The sequence below is a fragment of the Oryctolagus cuniculus genome, chromosome 4, assembly GCF_964237555.1.
Source record: "Oryctolagus cuniculus chromosome 4, mOryCun1.1, whole genome shotgun sequence".
Classification (NCBI taxonomy): Eukaryota; Metazoa; Chordata; class Mammalia; order Lagomorpha; family Leporidae; genus Oryctolagus; species Oryctolagus cuniculus.
The window spans coordinates 150,634,372-150,645,095 of record NC_091435.1 but is presented as its reverse complement, the minus strand read 5'-3'; the positions used below and the strand labels follow the sequence as shown (position 1 = coordinate 150,645,095).

Genomic DNA, 10,724 nt, shown 5'->3' with positions numbered 1-10,724 from the left:
ATATAAAATCTCAACCGTGAAAAACAAACAAAAATAAAGCATCCATGCGGACAGAGTCAGTGCTTTCCAAGATTTTCCTTATGCTCTCTGGGCAAAAACCACATCTTCATCTTTGTCAGCTGCTCCATTTCTGCGCCCTGCGGGAACAAATTCCTGCTACCTTTAGGGGAGTGCCTGTGAACTTTCCCTCTGGCTTTACTGGAGACCCTGCCCCTCTGGGAATCCTCTCTGGTTCTCTGCAGAAATGTAAACCAGGGAGCCAAATGGTGCGACCTCACGCAAGCAGCCCCCGTGACCTCAGCTCCGGAGCTGCTAACCAAAGGCTGCCCTCGGTTTCTGAGAACTGTTTTAATTTGGCAGCGTGCGCTTCCCCGGAACCCGCTGCTAAGACCTTGCTGATCCAGCCAGCCAACAGCTGGAGGGCTCCAGACCCTGGAGCTAAAATCTGCGAAGATTTAAAAGCCACAAGGGAGGGCCAGGTCCAGGCGCGGCTCACAACGCAGCGCAGCGCCACGCGGCGCCGGGAATCCGCCTGCACTTGTGCCCCGCGGCGCGAACCCGCCTGCACCTGCACCTGTGCATACGGTCGGGCTTCAGCTGAGCGCTCGGGGTGCCGCTCCAAGAGAGCCCGCAGCGGGGCCCGAGCGTCCAGACAAGCGGTAAAGCTCGGTGAGTGTGGGGTGCCGGGTCTCTGGGTCTGTGGAGAGACGGGGCATGTCCTCCAGGGAAGTCTTGCTGGCTGAGTAGGAGCCTCCCCTACTGGTTACTTTGCGCAGGTGGCGTGCCCTATTGAGGAATTCTGCAGGTGGTTGAGACTAAAGTTCTAAAAACGGCTGGACTCCTAGAACTGGAAAGGACTTCAGTGCTGTGCCATTCAAAGCCTGGTCCCCAAGCCAGCAGCATCTCCACTCCCTGGAAACTACATACAAATATACATTCATGGGCCCACCCCAGACCTGGGGGGCCAGAATCTCTCCGGGATGTGCGTTCTAACAAGGTCTCCAGGGATTCTGATGCAGCTGAAGTTTGAGAACCAGAGCCTTACAGGTCATCTAGCCTACCAGGTGTGTAGACACAGCAACAGGTGTGTAGACACGGAGCTGCAGGCAATTAGGTGCTGCAGGGTCTCCCAACAGAACAAACCCCTTGAATCTCTCACCATGTGTGCGAGTTGCTATTCTGGCTGAATCTGAAAACTGCAACCTTTGAGATTTCCTCCAAATAGCACTCCTGACTTCAATAAACATTTCGGAGTCTCTCTTGTGCTCAAAACTCAAGAGAGGTTGCGTCAATGCTGAAGGCTGCTGCTCTCTGACAGCATGGGATTTGTTTAACCCAGGTCTTGGCAATTGGGTGTAGTGCTCTATACCTCACGTGCGTGTAGTTTGGTTTCTGGTGTTCAACTGTTCCTTCTAAAGTTAATTGCTTTTTTTAAAAAATTTTTTTATTTTTATTTTTGACAGGCAGAGTGGACAGTGAGAGAGAGAGAGAGAGAGACAGAGAGAAAGGTCTTCCTTTGCTGTTGGTTCACCCTCCAATGGCCGCCGCGGCCGGCGCGCTGCGGCCGGTGCACCGCGCTGATCCGATGGCAGGAGCCAGGAGCCAGGTGCTTTTCCTGGTCTCCCATGGGGTGCAGGGCCCAAGCACCTGGGCCATCCTCCACTGCACTCCCTGGCCACAGCAGAGAGCTGGCCTGGAAGAGGGGCAACCGGGACAGAATCCGGCGCCCCGACCAGGACTAGAACCCGGTGTGCTGGCACCGCAAGGCGGAGGATTAGCCTAGTGAGCCACGGCGCCGGCCAGTTAATTGCTTTTGTTTTGTTGTAAACACAGAGTGCCAGATGAGACATTTTGGGAGAGGTATAGTCACTGTATGAATTCTGGGCAAAAATCCTTAAGAAAAATTCACAGCAGAAGTTTCGTCCCTCAGGAGAGCACGCATCGCTGGGATGTACACTTCTCTTGATGCTAAAGTTGCTCCCCTGGCAGTCTTGTTGGATCTCAGAGCCAGGTCCACTCTGGGTAGGAGCAAAGAAGGAGGAGAAAGCCAGGATTTAGGATACGATTGAGATTCGTGCCTTCTTCACAGGGAAGGGGTGGCTGGTGGGGCACGGGGCGTTTGCCACCATTTTTGTCACCCCATTTATCTCTGGTACTTTGTGGTACTGCTCTGACCTGTTTCGATTCTCATCCTTAAAGCCGTTCTTCAGACGTGTGTGTAATTTGGTTCTGCTGTAGTTGGCAGCCCCACTTCTCCCTTAGCATGGAATAGCTCCCTTGGTTAATTAATTATCTTGTCATGTCACAGGGACAAGAAGAGACTGTAATAATGGATTTAGAGCTGTAGAAAGGCAGTGAAGTACAGCGGAATGACACGATCTTGGCCAAGACTGCGAGCATTTGGGCACACTATGCTCCTTCTTTGATCCTCAGTTCTCTCACATGTAATATGGGTATAGTTAGAGCTGCCTTAGAGAATTGGAATGAAAATTAGAGATTATTGTGTAAACTGTGTTGTACACAGTATGTATTGAATACGTGATAGCGATATAGGCAGGCAGGTATCTTCTGCTGCTTTCCCAGGTCATAGCAGAGAGCTGGATCAGAAGTGGAGCAGCTGGGACTCGAACTGGCACCCATATGGTATGCAGGCACTGCAGGTGGCAGCTTTAGCCGCTATGCCACAGCGCCGGCCCCTTATGGTGATTTTTATAGCTAGTCACCCAAGCCTGATTTTTGTTTAAAAATCGGGAAGTTAAACCATAAATCTAAGTAAATAATAGGACAGTAATTTAGTGATACATAAGATTACCAAAGAAGGGGCTGGCAAGACCTATTTAATGAATTTATAAGCATAATGTCTACTTTTCTTATATTCATCAATTATTATGATTATTTCTAAATGCTTTAAATATGTATTCTTAAGCAATTAGATATCAATTTATATTTAGATTATATAAAGTGTGATTGTGTTCAGTTGAAAATAATGGCAAACCCAAATAACAATGTTTCAAACAAGCCACACGCTAATGCATGAAAAAGTCCATAGGTGGGCAGAACAGATTAATAAAGAGAATCATGCTCATTAGTAGTGCAGGCTTCTTTTTCCTTTAAGTTCCACCTTCTTAGATGGAACTTCTACCAGTAGGAATCCCAAGATGGTTGCGGGAGCTCCAGATATTGTGACTGTATTCCATGCAGGAGAGGAAGAAAGGGGGAGAGTGGGAACAGACCTGTTCTGCTGGTCATACTCCTTCTGCGTGGATTTCGGTGACTAACAGTAGCTACAAAGGAGGTTTGCAAATGCGCTTCTGTAGCTGAGCACATTGCCCCATTCGGCAGTGGAGTGGTCTCGTTAATAAGTAGATTGGTGGCTCTGCACTACTGGGTAGGCAACTAGGCTGGACAGGAATTGTTCTTCGGAGAATGGCAAGTGCAGTGGTGGTAGTGCAGAGGTGTGCTCCTGCGTGCTTGTGTGTGAGTTGAGGGACAGGGGATGGCAGAGGATGTGATAACAGCAAGCTGCTAGGCAACTGATGGCCTGAATGTGTCGGGGGAAGAAGGTGGTTCCCTGACATCGAAGTACTCTAGGAGAGGAAGTTGAGTGGCCGCGATAGCTCGGTCTAGGTCATGTCGCAGTTACTGTGAGGGTACGTAAAAAGTTCATGGAAAATGGAATGAAAACATAAACGTATCTGGTGCAAAAATGTTTGAGATGTATGAATAGTTTTTCATCTTGCACATTTTCCATGAACTTTTTGAAGGTCTCACATGTAAAATGGTTATAAAGTCCCCCAGTAATCTTGGATTACTTGAGATTAGCAAGAGTAGATCACTAGTTATCATTTCACTGATGAGAAAGTTGAGGCTCAGAATTATAAACGCTTGCACAAGGCCACGTATCCGGTTTGTAGAGAGCTGCTCTAGGCCTTAGCTCTCCTGACGCCCAGTCCGCCTCCTTAACAGAGCAGGGCAAGTTATATTCTCCCTTATATGTGAGAGCTAAACTATCCACTGTGAGCACAGAATAATGATTACTAGAGGCTGGGAGAGACAGAGGGGATGGAGGGAATTAACAGCTACCAAATCAGGAATGGATTCAAGGAATAAGTTCCTAGTGTTACACAGCAGAGTGATGAGATCATAGTCCACAATAACCTGGTATATATTTTATTTTTTAAAGATTTATTTATTTATTTGAAAGGCAGAATTACAGAGAGAGGGGGAGAGACAGAAAGCGATCTTCATCTGCTGGTGAACTCCCCGAATGGTCGCAATGGCCAGGGATGGGACAGACTGAAACCAGGAGCTTCATCCAGGTCTCCTACATGGGGACAGGGGCCTAAGCACTTGGGTCACCTTCCGCTGCTTTTTCCCAGGCACTTTAGCAGGAAGCTGGATTGGAAGTAGAGCAGCCAGGACTCACATTGGCACCCATATGGGATGCCAGTGCTGCAGACGGTGGCTTAACCTTCTACATCCCAGTGCCATTCCCCTAGTATATATTTTATAAACAAATAGAGAAAAGGAGCTCCAATGCCCCAATCATAAAGTAATGTCAAAGAACAGGAACCATCGATCACCCTGATTTTGTCACTATACATTGTGTGTATATATATATGTTGAAATGGTGCACTGTAGCCCATAAATATGTACAATTGTCAGCAATTTAAAAAGCTGAGGGTACAGTGGTACAGTTTGGGTACAAATAACTTCTGGGCAGTGGAGTTTTAGAGTATTCAGAGAAAGTGATTAATTACATAATCATTGCCTACGTTACATTTTTTCAATTTCAGTAATTGTTTGAAATGTATCTATAAAACATATAAAAATTCAAGTAATATGAGTATACAAATGTAGCAAACCTACATACTGAAAAAATATAACTTTACAAACTTTATTTTAACCACTGTGATAAGGAAAGAAAAACAAGCTGGGGGCCTGCATTTGGCTTAGCATTTATAACACCAGCTGTTGGAACATTCCCATCCCACATCAGAGGGCCTGGGCTCAAGTCCTGGCTGTGCCTCTGATCCCTGCTAATGTGCATGTGGGAAGTAGCATGGGTAGCTCAAGTACTTGGGTGTCTGCTACCCATGTGGGAGATTTGGATTCAGTTCCTGGCTCCTGGTTTCAGCCTGGCCTAGTCCTACTTATTGCAGGCATTTGGGAAGTGACACGGAATCCCTGTCAGTCTGTCTGTCTCTCTGCCTCTTAAATAAAATAAATATAAATCTCAAAATGTAGGAAGAGGCACATACATAGCCTAATCAAATTTTGCAAATAGCTGTGTAATGGTGTAAGAGCCCATCTACTTGGGTTCAAATCAGCGTTTCACAACTTACTAGTTGGTGAACGTGGATAAGACAAAAGCATTACTTTCTTCTTCTGTCATATGGGTTGATGGTGAGGAAAAGAGCACACAATGAGAAATGTGTAAGTGTTCCAGGTAGACTATCACTGCAAATTATTAACCTGGGACCAAGTTATGAAAATAAGCTGACTGCAAAGCAAGTCTAGAAAAAATAAAAATTTTTTCTATAAATTGCAACAAGCAATTAAAAATGGAATGAGAGGAAAATTCCTAGTCCAAGTAGCAGACAACTACCAAAGAGCAAAGAACTAGGACTAAGAAATGTGGAGGCACAGCTCCTGTTGGATCCATTCTTCCTGAACTTCAGCCCTCCAACAAGCACATACCCAAAGACTGCCTGGAAAGCCCAAAGCACCAGCCTGGGCCTTATGCAAAAATACTTTCAATAAAAAAGGGAAGCACTTACTATATGCAAAATAAAGAATAAGAATTATTCCAGTAAGCAGAAGAGAATCACTACAAACTCAAGGCAATAGAGAACTTTTGGAATTCATGGGCTCCGGTAAAGCAAGAGGTAATGAGCATCAACACTTATTAAAAACCCAGCCGCAGGGTCCGCTCCAGAGCTGCTTAGAGCCCATGAGTGATGAGACGACTAGGTGACTCTGAATGATCTCTAAAGCTTGAGAAATACTGTCCTCAATCACCACTTCCTAACAAGACCTCTTGAAGAGCCACCAGCCAAGAGCTTCCGGCTGGGGTGCCTTGTAGAGACCATGCTGTGCGGAGACACTGACCTCCGCAGCCTGGGGTGCTGGGCGGGGAAGTCTTGGCTGCAGACCCAAATTCTCATTTCCTGTGTGCACTGCAATCCATGATTGATCTGTTGGGTACAGTGGTCACTCACCATGGGTGGCTTTGGACACTTGAAACCTGACTCATCGGAATTAAGATGCGCTATAGCAATAAAATACACGCTACATTTTGAGGACTTAAACATTTTCATAGAATAAGTAAAATGGGTTTCATTAATATCCCATTTCTTTTTTACTTCTTATTAATGTATTTACTAAGTTAAAATTACTCACGTGGATTAAATTTTATTTCTATTGGACAGGGATGTTCTGGGTTGCTTTAGACAGCAAGAAGAGGAGCCAAAATAAAGCACCCTAGAATGGATGCTAAGTTCAAGTGCACATTAATTATATTTAAACTTAAAATTGAAATAGCTGTGGTATTATATTCACAAAGCAGTATTATACTTCTTATTTAAAAACTATACCATTTAAAATCTCTAAAATTCAAATTTTTTTGTTGTTTTTTTTTTGTTTGTTTGGTTTTTTTTTTTTTGGTATTTGAAAGATGTAGTTACAGAGAGGGAGAGAGGCCGAGGCAGAGAGAAAAAGAGGTCTTCCGTCCTCTGGCTCACTCCCCACATGGCTGCAATGGCCAGGGCTGGGCCAGGGCTTGGCCAGGCTGAAGCCAGGTGCCAGGAGCTTCTCCTGGAAGTGGAACAGCCAGGACTCAACCAGGCACCCATATGGGATGCTGACCCTGCAGGCGATGGCTTGGCCTGCTATGCCGCAGCACCAGCCCCCAATGATCATTTCATAGCAGATTGAGAGACTCCTCTTGCCCCTATAAAATGCAAACAAAAAAAATTAAGGAAGAGGAAGGGAATGTAAGCAGATGAGTTTATTTCTCTTTTACAAGTAGGGGCTATAAACATTTTTTCCATTTCTAAAGTTGATAAATTTGGAAATAAAACATTTTATTTGTAAACAGTTTTGTTTAGTTTGTCTTAAGTAAAAATCAGACACACAAACGTGTGTGTGTGTGTGTGTGTGTGTGTGATCTTCCAAATTAATGATCACTGGAGGGGAAAAAGAAAAAGTAGGAAACAGATGAGAAGGCAAAAAAAATTTAAAACCAAGAGTGGGGAAAAGTAAGGATAATACATAAAATAGAGATGGCAGAAGTAGGCTCACACATATTTGAAATATAAAGCAAAAATACCTTCTCTTTCTTGTAAAAGAAGAGAATAACAGATTGGATCAAAATGCTGAAATCTCACCACATGCTGGATGTATCTACCAGAGATTTATCCAAAAGGAAAAATGTGAATATTGACATTAAAATGCTTGTCCGTGACACACCATCCACGAGCAAGCAGAGATTATTATGTTATATTAAGTAATGTTAAGGTCAATAAAAGGCATAGTGAATGCTTCTGGACCTGCTTCCCTTCCTTCTTTATTTGCATCTTTTTGTTTTAAGCAAGGTTTTTTATTTTAGATCGATTTATTTATTTGAAAGGCAGAATTATAGAGAGGAAGAGAAGTCTTCTATCTGCTGGTTCACTCCCCAAGTGGCCGCAACAGCCAGAGCTGTGCTGATCTGAAGCCAGGAGCCAGGAACTTCTTTCGAGTCTTCCATGTGGGTCCGGGGGCCCAGGCGCTTGGGCCATCCTCCACTGCTTTTCCAGGCCATAGCAGAGAGCTGGATCAGAAGTGGAGCAGCCAGGTCTTGAACCAGTGCCCATATGGGATGCCGGCACTGCAGGCGGCTTTACCACTATGCCACAGCGCCGGCCCCCTCAAGCAAGGTTTTATTGAGTGCTAACTATTGACCAGGTGTCACAGAGAGTAAGGATGCCACCGTGAACCAGAACAAGTGTCCTTCTCTGTGGGAGCTTGCAACCTAATGATGCCACAAACTATAATCAAGGCCCACATACTAATGAGTCCCACAAAATGTCCTACACATTATGTATATATAATCAGCAAGTATTGAGACACATGAAGCAAAAGCTATAGAAAATAAAGGAGAATGGATGGAAAAAGAGTTGTAGGGGAAATGGTGACATACTCACATTAGCCCTTGGGAGACTAGCGAGGCAAAGTAAGCTGGGTGAGCCCATGCATTGATGAGGAACTCTGTATCATATGGAGAGGATATATTGTTTTTTTGAAGCTTCCATTAAACATTTTAAAAATTGAGCATTATATATATATATATTAGGTTGTAAAAGAAATCCCAATAGATTCCAATAAAAGAGAAATATTACAGTCCACATTCTCTAACTGCAATCCATCGAGATAAAAAAGTAATTAATGAAAGTTGGAGGTACACTCACACTAAAGATAAAACAGCCTCAATAAAACAACAAAATCAAAATGGAAAATCTCTGGGCAGCTGAAAAATTTAAAGCCGCCGTTGAATAATATCTGGCCGAAAACAATGATGAAAGTGCTTGCATATTAAAGCTGATGCTGTGTGCAGGAAAACGCATTGCCTCGAAAAGCTTTCATTACTGAAAAAGAATAGAAATAAGTGGACTAACCATGCAGTTCAAGAAGCTAGGAAAAAAAACACACAGTAAGCCCAAGTAAAATAGAGAGAAGTAAAGATAAATACTGAAACCTGAGAATTCAAAGAAAGACAATAGAATTGATTTATACATGTAACATGTCTTTTGGGGTAAACCCACAGAAAAATGATATTCTGCTTGTAACTATAATTCAGAAAAGAGAAGAAACGCATCATGTCAGGAATGAGAATCTAGAGGTAGCTACAGAAGACAGAAGAGAATGAGAAAATCACTTATCTGATTTCAGCCAAGTGATATGAAACCAAGATGAAATGGAACATGGTAGAAAGAAGTATGAATGATAATCGCAAAGGTGTCTGAAGACACAGTGGGAAACCTGCATGGCCTTCACCTGGAAGGAACTGAGAACTGCTGAAAGCTTACTACTTTGATGCTGTCATGGGCAAACCCTCAGAGAACTTCCAATGACAGACAGTTCCTCTGTCACGTAGGATGTTCAGGAGGAAAGAGAAAGAAGAAAAGCTTTCTTGATATTGTTATGAATCCAGCATAATTGATACCTGACAGATAGTTCACAAAAAGAAAATACCATTATTACTTTATTTTATCATGATATAAGATTCCTACAGAAATATTAGCAAGTGCAATCCAATAGTAGATAAAAGAAAATACAGGATGACTTGTGCAGTTGGTTCTAGCAAATTTAAAAAAAAGGTTCAAGATTAAGGACTCTGTTAAAGTAATGACTAATATTTCGTTAAAGTCTAACAGATTAGAGAAGAAAACCAGCATATGGTCATGACAGTAAATGCTGAAAAGGTATTTGGTTAAATTTAACAGCAACTCTTGATTTTCTTGAATCATAGGTTAAAATAAGAATAGTTTCTTGACATGATATAAGATGTATGTTACAAAGAAACCAGTGACGTATCATACATAATGGTGAAACACTTGAAATATTTCCGTTAAGTTAGGACCATTTTCAACACTATTATTTACTATTGTTTTTGAAGTTCTGGTCAATGTAATAATATACTAGAATAATATTAAATATGCACATTTAGAAAGGAGAACACAGAATTATCAGTATTAATATTTAAAATGAGAATTTACTAGGAACATCTGAGTCAAGAAATAAGTACAAGAAAGTAGCCAGTGCAAATGATCATTTAGTCAAGTGAAGAGAAGATCCCATTTACAATAGCGACAGAAGACAATAGCATCCAGGACCGTGCATATTCACCACATGTGAAGAGTGGATACAGTGGCTGGTGCCGCGGCTCAATAGGCTAATCCTCCACCTTGCGGCGCCGGCACACTGGGTTCTAGTCCTGGTCGGGGCGCCGGATTCTGTCCTAGTTGCCCCTCTTCCAGGCCAGCTCTCTGCTGTGGCCAGGGAGTGCAGTGGAGGATGGCCCAGGTGCTTGGGCCCTGCACCCACATGGGAGACCAGGAGAAGCGCCTGGCTCCTGCCTTCGGATCGGCCGCAGTGCGCCGGCCGCCGCCGCGGCCATTGGAGGGTGAACCAGTGGCAAAAGGAAGACCTTTCTCCCTGTCTCTCTCTCTTACTGTCCACTCTGCCTGTCAAAATAAATAAATAAATAAATAAATAAAATAAAAAGTGGATACAGATCAATACAAAGACAAACATGCATGGGAGAAATGTGCAAACCTCTGGCGTGTATTCAGCTCATGCGAGAAATTAATTCCCAATCTCACTCGTAGTTATCGAAATACAAATATCAAGAGCCCTGTAGTAACGCAGGCTTTTTTATCTAATTAGAATTCCAAAATATGAGAAGTGTGTGGTCAGAATGTGAGGAATTAAGACTCTCTCATATGTTCCTCGGGAAAAATATGATTTGGCATAACTATATTTTAGTTACAGTTGTCTAATACTGATCAGAATTTTAGATGTGCTTTCCTTTATCAGAAATAAGCCCTCACTATGCAATGCTGTTTATTGCCCCATTGTTCAGAATTGTGAAAACAATTGTAAGCAATCTAAATCGCTGTCAGTAGAGAACTGGTTAAATGATAATATACCAGTATATTGCTGTGCTTAAGAAAAACACATGG

General features: G+C 43.2%; 1 protein-coding gene across 1 annotated transcript in view; it reads left to right on the top strand.

Annotated features, from left to right (window-relative positions):
• Positions 1–537: 537 nt before the first annotated feature.
• COL6A5 (collagen type VI alpha 5 chain) overlaps positions 538–10,724 on the top strand; it is a 137,028-nt gene continuing 126,841 nt past the window's right edge. The window contains exon 1 of the mRNA XM_017346727.3: positions 538–669. The gene's annotated coding sequence lies outside the window, so the exon portion shown is untranslated. The remainder of the gene's footprint in view (positions 670–10,724) is intronic.